At 38.2% G+C, this 17,700-nt stretch overlaps 1 long non-coding RNA gene across 1 annotated transcript in view; it reads right to left on the reverse strand.

Annotated features, from left to right (window-relative positions):
- Positions 1-17,700, reverse strand: part of LOC127461570 (uncharacterized) — a 364,419-nt gene that overhangs the window by 250,829 nt on the left and 95,890 nt on the right. Inside the window, exon 2 of the long non-coding RNA XR_007900147.1 lies at positions 10,379-10,444. This is a non-coding gene — a long non-coding RNA (uncharacterized LOC127461570). The remainder of the gene's footprint in view (positions 1-10,378; positions 10,445-17,700) is intronic.

Raw genomic sequence — 17,700 nt, forward strand, 5'->3', positions numbered from 1 at the left:
CCAAGAGGTTTTCTAAATTAATTATGACTTTAGAAGTCAAAGGAAAGGTTCTGTTTTAATTTTCCTATGTTTTCTTACATATTTGTAAATACTTTCATGTATAAAAATATGAAACAAACTTTTAGAATTGAGAACATCTCCACTGCCTCATAATTATATTTAGTGCTTCAGTTCTCCTGCATAATACTTTCATGAGAGTTGATGTAGAAGTAGGATTGGAGCATTGTTTAGTAACTGTAACTGGAATAAAAAGAGATCTTACTGTGTTATGTTGACATTTTTCTTGCTACAATTAACTTTAACACATGACATTACACTAAATTTATGGATTGTCTGCCAGAATGTACTGTTCATATATTGAAGAGTATACTGAAGATGTCAATTCTGTACTTATTTGTGAAACTTCCAGCATTTCATAACTAGTGCTTTGCCTTAGACGTCACAAAATCAAATCCTTATTATATCCCGTCCGTTCTATATTAGGCTGAAATTTCAATGGAAATTCATGAGGCACTTTCTGTCTGCAGGGTTTTGTAATGTGGCTGTGAATACCACTAAGAATGTTTTTCTTAAAAGCTGGATATCCACACATACCCTATTGGTAAACCACTGGGTTGCTGAATTAAGATTTTATTTACCACTGGAATAAATACACTACCCGGTGTACACATAGTCAGGAACCACATATATGGGAACCATTCGTAGGCTGTATCAACATCAGTTAAGTTGTTTGCTGTGTTCAATGCTGTATGTTAGCATTGGGAAGTATGTATTTAAAATCATTAACTTCGCTAGTTAATCTCTTCATCTCTTCCTTTGAGAATCTTGGTCTTTCCAGACTCAGGAGTGTTATGCTGTCCAGTCAGTCATGCTCTGAACCCAGTTTCAGAGAAAATTCTACCACCTTTTTTGGATATCTTTTGTGTCATATTTGCTTCCACCTTCATGTTGTCAAAACAGACTTTGCAGACTTAAGATTTTCATAAAAGGAAGACATAGGTGTGGGGTTTTTTATTGAACTCTCTTATTTGACAAAGAGTAATAGTGCTCTTAAGTATTTGTTTTTCTCCTACAAAAGTCTATTACTATGCACTACGTATAACTTCTTGAAAAAAAAGGAGTAAAATGCATTGACCTGATTAGCATCTTATTTCTAACATGTTACCTGATCAGTAATGAGAAATGACTGTCTGCATAAAATATTTTTCCTGAATATTTTAATAAGCCATGCACAATTTTTCCAGATTATTTATGGCTGTAGCCATTTAATACTATGTATTTTTTAAAAGTTGATTGTTGGCACTGGCTGATACACCTGTCATAGTATCTATTTACAGTATATACATCCTCTCTGCCAAGTTAGGTCATAGTTTGCAATGTGTTTAGCAATGAATTCACAACATGGTATGATTCTGTACAACAGTCTGAACTTGTGAAACCGACTAAATGGAGGTAATCTTATAGGGAGTTTTATTAAGCTGCAGCTACACATGGGGATATAGGAAATATGTTGCTGAAACTAAAGTTTATGTAATTAATCATTTTGAAATGAATTTTCTTCTCTGTGTGTGTATTTTTTGTTCAGGATAATTAGCTAACCACAGTTTGTTTATACAAGGTGTGTGTAATCTGTTTATAGAGCATGGCAGCTGACATAATGTAGCTCTTGGAGAGCTGTGACATTCCCTTCCCACAAGTAACATTTGAAATGATAAAACAACATTCAGATGAATAACTCCCCACCAGGTAAAAATCATTACAGCCCACATTCTCCAATAATATTTTCAATGTACCTTGTTAAACCTTTCCACAGAAGCAAATACAGGTACAACCCCATTTGCTGTAACTGTAGAGCAATTCTTTGGTCAGTTTGGGGCCCCAAAAATGTGTCTGAAGTAAAATTACTGTTGTAGAGAAATGTGTTTGCTGTAGACCAAAATCTTATGATATGACACAGACAAACATAATGAGATTTAATTAGGGGATTTGAAACACGAACACACAAGTATCATGTCATTCAGATGGAAATGTGACATTTTAGACCTTGGAGAATTTGAGCCCAAGTATTTTTGCCATCATTGAGACTCACACCATTATGCCTGGGCTCTGAAAAAGTTCTCTCCAAGATCACTCCATGCTGCTCACAGGACAGCTTTCAGAATTACCAGGACATCAAACTTCTCTTTTTGATGGCCCCCAAAGTATGTGTAAGTTCTGTACCAGGATCCGTGTGAATGTCTTCTTTCTGGACTGGTGTATTTTTCCCTGTAGAGTGATAAATGAGTGACCATATAAATATCATTTCTGGATCAGCTCCGTGTGGAAGTGTTGTGCAAAGATGGACAATGGATCTAGTGACTGCATCTTCTGGGAGAGACACTGTGCCAACAGCACCTAGAGCTGAACAGCTCTAGCTTTGATTTGCGGAACACTGATCCCTTTTGTATGGATAGAGTACACTTCAGTAGGCCTGTATTTGATGCAGACAAACCCCCAGGGAAAAGGTAACCTGGCAAATGTGATGTCTGCTGAGAATCATATTTTTTGGCCCCCAAAGAGCATAAACACGTGTAGTGGGCAAATCCAAACAAATTATCCAGAGAAACAGTCTGGCAAGGGTCTAAAGGCTGAGCTTTGAACGAGCATCTCCTTCCTTCAGCCTGCAGTGGTAAAGCAGAGAATGAAGAGGAACGGACAGTTTAAACAAGTAACTATGTTGACAAAACAAGTAACTATGTTGACAAAAGAGAGAGGAGAAACACTGCCTCTTCTTCTGCAGTGTCTTTCCCCCCTAGATAAAGCAGATTTCAGTTCTTCGTTCTTACAGCCTGGCTCCCAGGACACAAAAACAAAGCAAGGAGACAAAGAGATGTGGCTGGCTTTTGCTACAGACTTCTGTCAATGAGATCCTCCTCCCACCCTGCAGGAAACTCATTGCCATATAGTATGTCCCAGTGCTGAAGTAGTGCTCGTGCATATATACAAGTGTAGATGTTTGCTCTGGAATCTCTGTGCACTCCAGCCTGTGGAATCTCTCATAGTCACACCAATGCACAGCCTGGAGGGCTCTTCTGACTTGGAAATTCAATTTGCAGTGTCCAGTAATACTGCTCCTACCCATCTGTGGATTTTTTTACATGATTTCTTCTTCTAACTGCTAGACAGTGGTGATGAACTAGGTGCAAATGAGCTAGGAATTTATCCCTTTTCCTGCTCTGAGCTGCAAACTTGATCAGCATGCCCAAAGTGGATACTGAGACTCCAGCTGAAAAGCTAAAAGAGTGGAAAGGATCATGTTCTGCAAATGAGTGAACTTAGTGTTGAATTCTAGAAATACAGTGAGTGGGTGGGTGATTGCAGTTAGCTCTTCCATAGCCACACTGCTGCAATTCAGGACTGAGCAGGCACAGGTGAAATGGGGCAATGACAGTTTTTCTTTGCTGGAAATACATGTTAGGAAAGATCCCTAGCTGGTAGAGCAGTTACCTTGAGGTGAGTAGAGATTTACATGCAATCAAGCATCTACCCAAGAAGAAAAGTTCCAGCTTTATTGAAATAACAGGAAATTTTGCTATTTGATTCAGTAAGACAGACTGTCAGTCCCAAATCCTTGGAACATAAGAAGACTGCAACATGATACTGGAAGAGCTGTATTTTTCTTACTGCAGGTAAGGCTAGGACGAATGAGGTAGGAGGCCAAGGTGGAAGGAGGAGAGGTAATTTTTTCAATAGTTTGGATCGTGAGAGGTGGGCTATGCTTACCAAGCACTTGCCACACTGTATGGTATATATAGCTGGTTGCAAATGTTCTTTCTGCTGAAACCAAGCAGCTATGGCAATGATACAGGATGTAATATATGCTGGTTTCTCTGTAGGATGAATCCTTATACACCTCTTCAGTATCAGTCTGTGACTATTTGGTCCTCTGAGAGTGGGTGGATGGTGCAGGTTTCCTAATGATGTATCTCCTACAAAAGTTGCAGGTATTTTCTTACTAATGTTTTAATTTTTCAGGTATGATATGTACCTGAAATATTTGTCCTTAGTTCTTGTAGCCTTTTGGGAGGTATTTGTTGTGCATATACTTTGTGCATATATTCCAGAAATATCCAGTATTTGACCAGAATATTGAGAGAGGGAATAAGACATGACCTACAGTTTTATTTCTGGGAACATTCCTGCACAATAGTTATGTTTACACTGACTGTATCCTCAAGCCCACATTTAAAATGTAGATCAAAGAGTATTGCCATCGTATATTTTTACTTATTGAGTAAAATGGAGTAATATTTGCTGTTCTGCCAGTATTCTTGCGGCTAGTGTCTGGTTTATATTTATGTGCAATTCCTCTTGTTAAAGAAAGAAAGAAAAGCACAATGGTCAATAATGGTCAATGTCTGGCTGACATGTGCAATGGAAGTATTGACTCTATCATGATTTCAGGTGGGTAAATGATAAATAAATACGCAAGGAGCATGCAGCAACGAACCCTTGGGTATAATGTTGCTATTTCAGCATTTCTGATATGTTCAGTTGACACTAAGATAGTCATGTAAGGGCAGCGAATAGCAATTGGGCAGTTAAGTCTGCTCTCAAGCTATTTAATATGCAATGTACTGCTCAGAGTCCTGCTACAGTGGTGATACAGATATATAGCTAGGTCTTGCACATTTGATTCATAGTTCATTAATGATATGTGATCAATTAAACAGCACAGAATGAATACATAAAATTATTCAATCATTTAGAAATCACAAAATTTGCTAAATGATAGGTTAAGAAAAATTGAATTTGTGCAGCTTTTTATCATTGCAGAGCACTCCGAGCTAGCCTTTCATTTTCACTATTGGGTCAAGTTACGGTGTCAAGTCTAATTCATGGCCATTTATGAAAGGCACGTTTAGCAATCTTCATTAGGAAAAATGCTGTAATTTTTCCTGAAGGCTCATAAGATATTGCACAAAGAATGAAATAATCTTAGGCCACTGATCTGGAAAGTGCTTTCTTTTTTGGCATTCTTTACACCATAAAAGAGCAAAAGCCCAGTATCTGTGATGTTACTTGGTTTGGTATATTCTGTTCTCTTCAAAAGGCTTCATCTCTCTAAATAACCAAAACCCATTAATCTAAGGAAAAAGAGTCAGCACTTAATAACAGAATGTTACTTTACTGAGCACTTAAACTGTGGCCAGGAAAAGCAAATACACTCTGAATCAACCCAATGCAGTGAAGTGGAATATAAATGTTGCAGAGCTTATCTATGGAAGCATGTTGTCATTTTTCTGAGGTTTCTATCAAACTTTTAATAAAAACCATAGCTGAAATTGGCCCATATTGCTGTGATCATTCTTGAATGTTCTGTTCTATAAAGTCTAGCACACAGATTTATAACGTTTGAACACTAGCACTGTTGCCAAAAGTCACAATAAAGTTGCAGGCTTCAGACACACGTCATCAGTACATGTTATATATCTACTTCAGAAGCATAGGGAAGTCCATTGGAGATGGCCACAAATGGACTCCAGTGGCTAGAACCAACGATCTGATAAAGTTGCAAGATGATCTGGGAAATGTATTAGTTAAATGAATAAGGAGGAATGTATTCACAAAGACCAGCTGCAGACCAGGTAGGCTAAAGGCCTGTATTAGCTCCCATAAAAGTCAGTTTGGAATAGCTATAGCTAGAGTTCAGCACTGAATTGGACTACAGAATGGCAGCACTGATTTAATACATTACTTAGTGATGTGTTTTTTCTATCCATCCACTTTTCTTAGCACAGCTGCTCATTATGTCTGTTATCTTTCTTACATACAGCAGTAATGTGAGAATTGTACCAATATATATAATCTCCACATATGGTCCATAATGCCTATTGCCCATACCTGAAGTTCACATTTCAAACTTCTTCAGGTAGAAGGATCTTAGTACTTCAATGAGATGTTTTTTAGGCTTACTTCTTGTTTTGTTGTCTTCAGTGCATAAAAACAAGCACTTGCTCATGTATTCTGATAGACCACAGAGACAGATATGTCTATTAGTAATAGGCAAGTTTGGGGATTTTTGCCTGATAATGCATCTACTAGAATAGCTATTAAACTAGTGATTTCATTTAGCACTAGATTTTAAATACAGACATCAACAAACACGTATCTCACATTTCAGCTACCGTTGGTTTATATTAGAAGCACAGAAAAGAATAGATCACCCTAAACGAAAACCAGAAGAGAGATTTACCAAATGCCGCAGCTGATACTTTTCTACAATTTAATACCAGAAAAATGCTGTAAGAAGTATCAAAATAAAAAATACGTGAGTGTACATAATTACATAATGTTAGTGAATTGCTTATTTAGTAAATTATACTAGTTAAACATCCCCCATTAAAAAGTTTTGAGAAATACAGGTTGATCAAAAGATATAAACCATTATAAAGTAAGGAAAAGGTACGCTAATATTATACTTATTTTCTTCCAAGGAGAACATTGTATGTAATGTCTTGATAATGGAGTAAGCATGGACAACTAACTTTATGTACAAAGCAGTAGACAATGTAAAATGTTGGGGTATTTTATTAGTAGGTTGGCAAGCTAGTTGCTTTTTAGAATTTATAAAAGTTATAAAATGTAAAGAATATATTTATGATGATGAGATGAAATATTGAATTCATTTTGTGAGGCATGTCAAATTAGGAAAAATGTAATTCAATTGGTTCTCTTTTTTTTCCTAAACTCATATTTCATTGGGCATTGGCTTTGGAGTAACTCCATCCTGTACTCAATTTTCAAAGAATTTCCATCTGGTTTCATGATATTGGCCCAGTGTTTGAAAGGTAAATAGGCATTCAAGCACTCAAAATACTTTGCAGAGTTAGCTGACCAGGATCAGGGCTTTCTGAGACAGTCACATAGTCAGTTGGGGGAAAAAATGACTCATTTTATGAAGCATCCAACTCCATTATCCTTTATGTAGCCAAGACCCCAAATTACCCTGATGTACTTGGCCGAGTATGGGATGAATAGGCTGGCTAGAGGAAGAAACTGGTAGTGCCTGTAATTTCTGTGTATCTCTGGGAGGTCCGTGTGAGGAAATCTGTAACAATAATTTGAAGACTTTTTGCACGAAGTAATTCAGCATTATTATTTTTCTATCTTTTGAAATAAATTACATAAAGTGTTTTAGACAGTAGGAGTAGTAAATGACAAAAATTTCTTCTAAATGAAACACTGTTTCCTACCTAACATGATTCCCTTTTGATTCTTACCCGCTTCCTGTCACTCTAGCATCTGAACAACTTAATATTTCATGCCTCTGTTTAACAACAGCCCTATGACTTAATAGTGGTGCCTACATCTAAATGACTGGATGAGGGAAGTTTTCCAGGCTTCTAAGTGCTCAGTAAGACTGTAATGTGCACCAGGCACACCAGGGTTTCTGGAAAAATAAAACCCACAAGTTCTGGCTAGAAGGACTCTCCAGTGACTACCACCCTTGTCCCAGCCAAACCTTTGTCCATGCCATGACCCACTCAGTCTAGGTGCTACCATTATTGCCAACAGTGTTTTCTCCCTATAAAACTTCCTGGAGGGATACTGCGAAATGAAGCAAGTTATTGTTACCTGGTCTTTAGTAGACCTGTTGGCAGAAAAACTATTTACATATTCAAAACAGCAGAGGTCATGCTATTTACAAAGAATATGTGTTTTGTGTTTATGTCATCCATTGAAAATCATTAGGTAGCAGGGATCACAGAATTGCTTTCAGCTAAGCCAGAAATACAAGAGTCAGATGTTACTAATAACCTCTGATTTCAATTGATTGAATAATTATTTTATTCAGCCAGTTTTCTTTAGAAAATGGTTACATCAAATGGTTTGAAAACTGTTCCAGATGTCAGTTGTTCTTTTTCAGTAGGAATGCATGAGCAAATGGAAGATAGGTTTGATCAATACAAATATCATACCTAAGTTATGACCTCGAATTCTATCTTAATATATCTGACAAGCAATTTCACTCCTAGCAAAACTAAACCTTAGAATATTTAAACAAATATTCAGTTGTTATTCTGAATTACAGAATACACTCCTGTGTCCCTTCCAGCAACAAGTATCTCTGGATGTTTGCTTTAATCTTGACGCAAGTTTATCCTTCCTGGTATCATTTAACTTAATGTAAGGGCTTACTGAAAATCTCCAGTCAAAACTATTAAGAGCACACTGGTTTTTGATTGAATGACTCGTTTGTGCACCACACTGCTTCCTATAGAAAATGTTGACTCTTGGTTGAAATTGCCGGAAAACCAAAAGTGCTGCCTTGGATGTACTTTCTCCATTCTTCCCATCCCCACTTGCTTCTGTGTCCAGCTTCCTTGGTCAGATTACACTGCCTGTGAAGCATTTAAATGCCTCTAAGAGCAGTGAGACACAGTGCACTATGGAGGCAGAGAGCACAGACTGTCAGAGCAAAACGTTTGCAAACAACTGGTTTTTTTCCCTCTTCTGGCTTTGAGATCTCTTACTCTGAAATAGTGATTTACAGCAAGATCACGTTACTTATTAACATATTCATCATACTTTTGACAGCTTAATAGGTTTCAATAGCTCATTTTAAAAAGCTGACAAGCATTTCAAAATATGATTCCTGATATGTCATTAAAAATAATTTTGTTTTAAGATACAGCACTTCCTTTAAAAACAAAGCAAAACAGAACAAAACTTAAAACCAAACAACAATTCACTGTGCTTTTTCAGGGCTTAAAACAGTGAATATTTATTCACTGAGGTTTCACAAGTTCTGAGACAGTAAATAAAGCAGCGATTTCTGATGTCTTTCTGTGGCTTGTAAGAAAGTAGATACAATGAAACTGTAGTTTACACAGAGCAGCCAAAGAAGTGTTAATTTATGAAGACCAGTGAGCTCTTTTGCGTAGATTTGCTCCTTAGCAACAAAAAGTTCTGGGTAAAATCCTGGCTACCCTGACTTTAGTGGGAATTTAATCACTGACTTCAATAGCTTTGACTGTACTAGTAAATAAAAAACGCTTGGGACTTTTCTCTGCACTACTACATTGTAGTTGCCTACTGGGGCTGTCTTCATGACCCCTCCTGAGCCCTACACAGGAGTGGTGTTGTAGAGGACTAACTGCCCAAGGACTCTTCTGGTAACCAGCAGCACAAACTAGCATAACCATGGACAGTGAGGCTAGAAATTCACCTTCTCCATCCAGTCTCTTTTAACTAAAGCATACTTGGTCCCTTGTTTCTCTGTTCCTTCCATAATTTCAATATCTGAAAGATTAGATGATTAAATATAGGCATCACCTGATTTTTTTCCAGTGCAGTTAAAAGGGAACAAGAAACATTCTAGCAAAGTAGATGGTTAGTTAAAAGCTTGATTTGAATTCTCCTCTCTCAAAGTAAAAAAAAATCTGTAGAGTAATAAAATTTTAAGTGTCCTCAAAACTGTAAATTTTAAGCAACTATTTTATTTAATTGCATACCATATGCCACATTTGGCACACATTAAAATCTGTAGGGTTTCTATGTGTTTCTTACTGCTCAGTAACTAGTATTTAGTTAAATATTTAATCTAAAACTTCTTAAATACAGAAGTAGCCTGCATGAATTTATAGTCTCCTGTCATGCAAGAAAGGAAAAGGTAAAAATCTGTAACTCTATAAAGCTTTAGAGGGTAAAAAACTGTATATAATGAGTAGGAATCACCTTCCCTCTGGATCACTGAAAGTTAGGTCATATGCTCCATCTAACATGACATAAATTTTACGAATTGAATTGCCCTGCAGTACCAACTTAATGCATCCTCCTATCCACCGTGTATCTCTTTGAAAACAAACACTGAATTGGTTCTTTCAGGTTGGGAAGTCTGAAAATGTTTCTCCTGACTCTGCAATTAAGCATTCAAATGAACTTTCAATGAACTGTGTTTTTTGAAAGTCTCCAATAAGAATTATCTTCTATTGATCATCTGCTGTGTATTTTCTTCCCTCATTTATGACTCTAAAGAATTGAAAATAAGGATTTGTCCTGTATTGTAAAGTAATGATGGCTTTTCACAGTAAGGAATTATAACATTCTGAAGGCAGAAAGGGCTCTACAGCATGCTAAATCAAATTAGAAGTAACTACAATTAATTTTTGTAGCCTTTTTTAAAAAATAAAATTGTTGCCAGAAGGAAGAATTTTAAGGCAGATGGAGAAAGAATTGCTGGCTTTTAAAATAATGGAATCAACCAGGTTAGAAAAGACCTCCAAGATCATCAAGTCCAACCCTTGATCCAACACCACCATGGTTACTAGACCATAGCACTAAGTGCCACATCCAGTCTCATCTTAAAAACCCCCAGGCACAGTGAATCCACCACCTCCCTGGGCAGCCCATTCCAATGTGTGATTACTCTCTCTGTAAAAATTTCTTCCTAATATTCAACCTAAACCTCCCCTGGCACAGCTTAAGACTGTGCCCTCTTGTCCTACTGCTGGTTGCCTGGGAGAATCGAGACTGACGCCCACCTGGCTACAACCTCCTTTCAGGTAATTGTAGAGAGTGATGAGGTCTCCTGTGAGCCTCGTCTTCTCCAGGCTGAACAACCCCAGCTCCCTCAGCCTCTCCTCACAGGACTTGCGCTCAAGTCCCTTCACCAGCCTCATTGCTCTTCTCTGGACCTGCTCCAGCACCTCAGTATCCTTCCTGAACTGAACTGAGGGGCCCAGAACTGGACACAGTACTCCAGGTGTGGCCTCACCAGCGCTGAGTACAGGGGAAGAATCACTTCCCTGGACCCACTGGCCACATTGTTCCTGATACAGGCCAGGATGCCATTGGCCTTCTTGGCCACCTGGTCACACTGCTGGCTCATGTTCAGCTTCCTGTCAACCCAAACTCCCAGGTCCCTTTCTGCCTGGCTGCTCTCCAGCCACTCTGTCCCCAGCCTGTAGCACTGCATGGGGTTGTTGTGGCCAAAGTGCAGGACCCGGCACTTGGCCTTGTTGAACCTCATCCCATTGGAATCAGCCCAACTCTCCAGCTTGTCCAGGTCCCTCTGCAGAGCCCTCCTGCCTTCCAGCTGATCGACACTCCCCCCAACTTGGTGTCATCTGCAAATTTGCTAATGGTACACTCAATGCCCTCATCCATATCATCAATAAAGATATTAAACAGAACCGGACCCTACACTGATCCCTGGGGGACACCACCAGTGACCGGCCACCAACTGGATGCAGCCCTGTTTACCACCACTCTCTGGGCCCGGCCCTCCAACCAGTTCCTAACCCAGCAGAGAGTGCCCCTGTCCAAGCCATGGGCTACCAGCTATCTCAGGAGAATGACGTGGGAGACAGTGTCAAAGACTTTGCTGAAGTCCAGGTGGACTAAATCCACAGCCTTCCCCTCATCCACCAGGCGGGTCACCTGATCGTAAAAGATCAGGTTGGTCAGACAGGACCTGCCCTTCCTAAGCCCATGCTGGCTGGGTCTGATACCTTGTCCATCCTGTAGGTGTTGTATGATTGCACTTAGGATGGTCTGCTTCATAACCTTGCCAGGAACCGAGATGAGGTTGACAGGCCTGTAGTTTCCTGGGTCCTCCTTCCGGCCCTTTTTGTGGATCGGTGTGACATTTGCCAACTTCCAATCATCTGGGACTTCCCTAATGAGCCAGGACTGTTGGTAAATGATGGAGAGTAGCTTGGTGAGCTCTTCCACCAGCTCCCTCATCACCCTAGGATGGATTCCATCTGGTCCCATAGACTTGTGAAGATCTAAGTGGCTCAGCAGGTCGCTAACCGTTTTTGATTCCCTCACTTAAGTTACAATGCCATATAAAAAACTTGGGAGGAAGAATGGGAGCAGAAATATTCACTTAATGAAAACAGTTCAATAAGAAAATAAAATAAAAGCAAAGCCACAGTTTGCCTGCAGCTAAGGGACTCAAACTTAGAGCCTCCACTACTCTGTCTTTCCTTAGTAGTGACAGGAGATTTTCATAGGTGAGTTGAAAAACTATGATAAAAGTTTCACCTGCATTTTGCCTCAACGACCTGCATTTTTTTTCATGAAAGTGATTCCACTGGAAATATGGAAGCACATGGAAATAAAAGTGAGATTTCTTCTGAAAAATTAATAATCCACAAAGAAAATGTTTGTACAAGGTACAATGTAAAAGATGTCTTTCTTCTGGATTTCTTTTTTTATAATTATTATTTTAGGATGGATTAAAATTACAAAGCTTTATTTTGTTAACAAAAGTCCTAAAGTCTTCCTCAACTCTGGTAACATATGGCATTCTTTAATTTTCAGGATCACCAGGAGCATTAAATCTAGAGTAATCAAAGGGATAATGTACCATGGAAAGATGAAGTTAATTCAATTGCAGTAACTTTATTGGCACTACATGGTACCCAGGTACAGCAGAAGTTAATCAAGGCAATGACTATCTGACATCTAGTCACTGAAAATAATTTAGTATTAGTTTAGTGTAGATTTTACACACAGAGAGATAACTTCTACACTAAAGCTTCAGCTGTTTTTAATACTGCTTAATAGCCAAAATCAGCACATTATTTTGGCACAGATTTCTAATGGAACAGTCCTGACCTTGTATCAGAAACTAGAACCATGATTATGTGAAGAAAATAGTTGTCTTCAGAAAGTCTGACATTCTCTGATTGCAACTTAAAATTGTGGTATGCTCATCACTGGGAAAAGGGTTACTCAAAATGCAGAATTTTTTCCTGTCCTGTTCACATTTTATTTTTGAACGCATAAAGTGCTCTTGGATTTTTTATGTGTAGTTCCAAATAATTTCACATAGATACTCATCTACTGTGTAACCTACTTATCAAGAATTGAAAGCTGAGAATTCAAAGTGTACTGACCTTGCAGCATAGAATATTTCCTTCTCATTGAAAAGAATAAATATTCAGTGCTTTTAATTGAGACTCTAATGAAACGTTAGTGTTTCCCATTTCAGCTGGTTCCCTCTAAAATTTTTTAAACTTTCTTGAGAAGCTTTTTTAATGAAGCATTCCTCCCAGTGAACTGGTTTGTTAAAATATTTCTGCAAACCAAACATCTGAAGAGGTGTGTTGCAAATATGAATCAAATGGAAACTGAGGTTTTAAAGCGAGTTTAAAAAAATATTGTTTGCAAGTTATCTTCCATTTTTTTGCTTAGGATGTTCCATCAACATCATAATTTCTGGAAGGATAATACCCAGGAAGAACTCAAAGTGGGCTGTTTCCTGTAAACTATCTTCTGATAGCTAATAGTGGACTCTCTTCACTAGCTTCTAGTAGTGCGTTACTTAATGTTTAGGAAACAGTGAAAGAACTCAGATAGTAATGCAAAATCATGTAAGTCAAATACAGGCTGGAGTTTTAGCGTAATAAAATTGTCAAAAAAGTAGCACTGAGAAGGAATCTGCAGGTATGTCTAAAATTGCTTCTATGTGGCTTGGAGAAAATTTGTGTTAACAACTTCTTTCCCTTCTCTAGCAGCAAGGGTATGAACGACAGTGCATCAATATTTTGTCAACGGTAGATGAGCTTCTTTATGAAGAAATAAGTGTTAGAGCTTCAATTGTTCATATCTGGTGGTATCCTTAGGAAAGACAAAGTTTACTTTTTTCTTTGAGCTTTACTGCAATTGCTTTCTTCCCCATTAATTCCTGAAGAGGCATGAGCACTGCAGCTCTTATAAGTGACTGATGTAACAGACTCAAGAGACAGACAGACGTAAATCCCATTTCTTAGATGTCTTCTATAGTGCTGTCAAACCTGCAGTCAACGAAATTACAGTACTGTGCATTTAAAACTGTGAATGAGACTCAGCCTTTCTATGTAATGACATGTGTTTCTTGTAAGAAAATATGCAATGGAAACTGATCTCTGTGCGTGTGATTTTGCTCGTTTTAGTATTTAATGTTGTTGTTAAGTACCAGATTAATGTCTCTGTACAATCCTACTAAATTAGTTAGCCAGGTCTGTAAATAATATATTAAATCTTTTTCTGAGTTTCCTAATAAAGCACATTGAACCATTCCTTTTAATAATATTGCTACTGTGACCTAACATAAGAAACAAGTACTACTTTCTTCCCAATTGGGAAGTCAAAGATTAACACAGCCTCAAGTGGAATCTTTGTGGTAAGAAGGAGGAGTAGAAGTTTGAAGGGTTACCTTATATTACCCCAGCAGTAATTACCTTTCAGTTCAGATTCAACAGTCCACTCTCAAAAGACTAAATTTACTCAAATTGCAGGCAGTATCATGTCTGTAAATAGCATCAAATGCAATGCATTGGGCAGTTAGAAAGAAAATGCTGATTTGCTAGCTGAGTTAATGAATATTCTTTACCTCCCCCCCCCAAAAAAAAAAAAAAAGATATAGTACTTGGCTTAAATTTAAAGATTTGGATTTTAATGTGAGATCAGAAAAAGGAAATCAGACTCTTTAATTCCTGACACATGGTTCTTCCAGTCTGCTTCCAGAAGCTTTTTGTAGCCAAAAGTGATAGACAGCAGAGAAATGATTTTCTAATTTTTATTTGTTTTAGCTGATCTGTAAACAGTGCGTTCACCTAAAGACTGAGATTCCAGAGACTTATTCTCCTTGGAACCATGAAGCTAAAGAAACACAGACAAAGTCATGAACAAGGGCAACTTTTTTTTTCTACTTGTCATGGGGAGAATAAAGCTTTTATCATCTTTAATAACAAATGACTACAACACTTATTGCTTTCAGTGTAAGAAGCTGCAAGGTCAAGGTGATAGAGCATTCTCCAAAGGATACAATGGGGAGCAAAAGCACTATTCTAGTATAGTGAAATAGAAATTCTTACCAAAATGGTAGTCATCCATTTTAAACTGAATTATACTCAAGGAAAGAAAAAGACCGTAACTGGGCTTTTTTGATGCATTATAGTCACAGTCAGCTGAAAGCTCTGAGTAATGAAGCAGATGATACTATGTGGGTTGTCCATTTAAGCTTCCCAGGAGTAAGGAATTTAGTATAACAATTTATGGACTTTGGTTCCCATGGAAGGAAATATGTGTGTGCCTATCCTGAAACAACTGAAAGTAAAAGCTGAAAAATAAAGTAACTGTTCCCAGGGCTTTTCACATTTGACTTGATTTCTGCATTAATCATCTCTATCACAAACAGTCCTTGGCTGTAGTCCATGAAGACAAAGGAATGATTTCACAAAGCAAAGGAAGACATTTTTCATTTACTTGTGGACACCCTCAGTCTGAAAGGTAATCTTTCAATAACAGAGAAATTTAATGTAAAAGCAATGCTATTGACAAGTAAGGTTAACTGGACTGAAGGAATGTTGAGTTTCACTTCACATCCTACATAAAGACACTCGTCTTTGTGCCCAATATGTTTACACTTAGAACCCTGGAAAGTTTAAGGCTAATCTTAACTTTTTTTCTTTCCCTTGCCTTTCCTAGCAATTGACAATTTGCAAACCAATCATGATGCTTATCGTGTCCCTTAAAAGGTTTCACGCAAACCTTATAAGGTTTCCCACAAAAAAGGAGGGAAATTTCACAAGTAAAAGGTCTGAGAAATAATAGTCTGTATTGATGTGTAATGTAATTCACAGCCTTCTCACCCACAGCTGACTGCTGAGCTGTGCAAAGCCTGGAAACACATACACTAAATCCATGTAAACTCATATCTGAAGTCAAAGACAGCTGATACAAAGCTGAAATTTCTTTTAATGAGGAATTCTGTAGGAAAGATTATTTAGGCAGAATGTATAGGGATGTTTTTCCTATTTCCAGTGAGAACACTTTGCTCTATGATGCTGAATCAATACTGAATTTGGGCTTTTGTCTTTGTGGTGTTTCCCATAGCATTCTTGGGTACAAGATGGCCTGAGAGGACATTCAGCAATGCTCAGCTGCAGGGCTTGGAACAAAATTCCCAGATTTGTCCATCCTCTGGGACACCTGTGGCATAAGGAGTTCTCCTGTTACAGACAGGAAAATACTGGGAGGTCGTGAGGTGAGTTGACAAGAATTTAGACAAAGTTTCTAATAGAACTCATTTTTCATCAAAAATTTGCCTGACTGGCCTAATATCACAAAGTATTTTGATTACTGCATTTTTTAGAAGAAACCCCTTTCACTGAAAGTTTTCAGTTACTTCTGGAAGGGGCAGTATCACCATGTCACATAACTTCTACTTTATCTTTTCTACCATGAAAACCTTAGCATGTCTGTACTTAATGGGAGGGCTGTGATCAACAATGTTTTTCATGTGTCTGAATTGATGTATTTTCCTCTGCAAGATGAAGGTATAGAGCTGATGAATGAAAATTCCTGGTTGTTTTGTTGTTTGGTCATGGGGGGTTTTGTTTTGGTTTTTTTGGTGGTGGTTTTTTTGGTTTTTTGTTGGTTTGGTTTGATTTGGTTGGTTGGTTTTTTGGGTTTTGTTTGTTTTTAGGGGGAAGTATGCAAGATGAGAGAAGGGACAAAAGCAGAATAATTTTGGGATCTCTGGAGATCATGGCTTCACAGTCAGACAAGATTGTTCAGGGCTTATTCAGGAAAGTTTAAAAAATCTATAAGGATGCAGATTCAACAGCTTTTCTTAGGTGATCCACTGCTTTTCCCTTGTTGCAGATTGTGTCTGTTGCCTCTTGTAGACGGTGTGTCTCTGGTGCAATCTTCTCTGTAACCACTTGACAGGTAGTTGAAGGCAACAATAATATTCCTACCTCTAACCTTCTCCTCTTCAACAACCCCCCTTCTGTCAGTCACTTTTCACACACCATATGCTCCAGCCTCCACATCATCTTGGTGGCTCTCCACTGGTCTTACTCCAGTTTCTCAATGTGTTTCTGTCTTTCCTGTACTACAAAGCCCAAAGCTGGAGGCATTACTTCAAATCTGGTCTCACAAGTGCTGAATATAGAACAAAAAATGCTCCTTTTGACCTGCTAGCAAGAGTATACTCCCAGTAAGTTATCTGTCCTTCCTCCCTGCAGAGGGATATTTCTGAGTCTTGTACACCAACACCCCTAGTTCCTTGTCTTCTTTCTCTCCCACTGATGCCAAGTCTTCCCTGTTACATGATCTTATTTCATCCCAGATGGAGGATTTTGCATATACTTGCATGGTGCCTGCAGGAGTGCATTCTTCTCCATCATGCTTTAAACCTCAGTTTGTAGTCATTGACACATTACTTAATACAATCCAAATACTACTGTAGTATACTGTACTTACAGCTGTACCTTTCTTCAGACACAACATACAGCAGGGTAAAACAACAAAAACAGGCTCTAGAGATAATAATTTAGCTTTCTGAAGTGAATATTTTCCATGCAGGATGAAAGCTGTATGTCTTAGGATAATGTTTTTTCAGTGGAGTTTTCATTTTAACACCCAAAAGCTATAAATATCAAATGCACATCCACATTTATTGCAAATGTCACTGTGCATGTATTTGGACAGCTATGTACTTATTTATGCCTGAATGGGATATAAAATACCTTATTTGCCTAAGTAAGCACCACTAAAATTCCTGCCACATATTCAGGCACTGGCTCCCAGTGAAGGCTTCCAAGACATGGTTAGCAGCTTCTGGGCTCAGATCCTTTTGCGGACTCAACATTCAAAGAAACAGGATGAAGAAGGAGTCTTTGCCATATAAGGGAGGGGAAAGCATTTTGTTATTAG

Source organism: Manacus candei, unplaced genomic scaffold (genome assembly GCF_025592945.1).
Source record: "Manacus candei isolate 608988 ecotype Guabito, Panama unplaced genomic scaffold, ASM2559294v1 h1tg000008l, whole genome shotgun sequence".
In the NCBI taxonomy this organism is placed as follows: Eukaryota; Metazoa; Chordata; class Aves; order Passeriformes; family Pipridae; genus Manacus; species Manacus candei.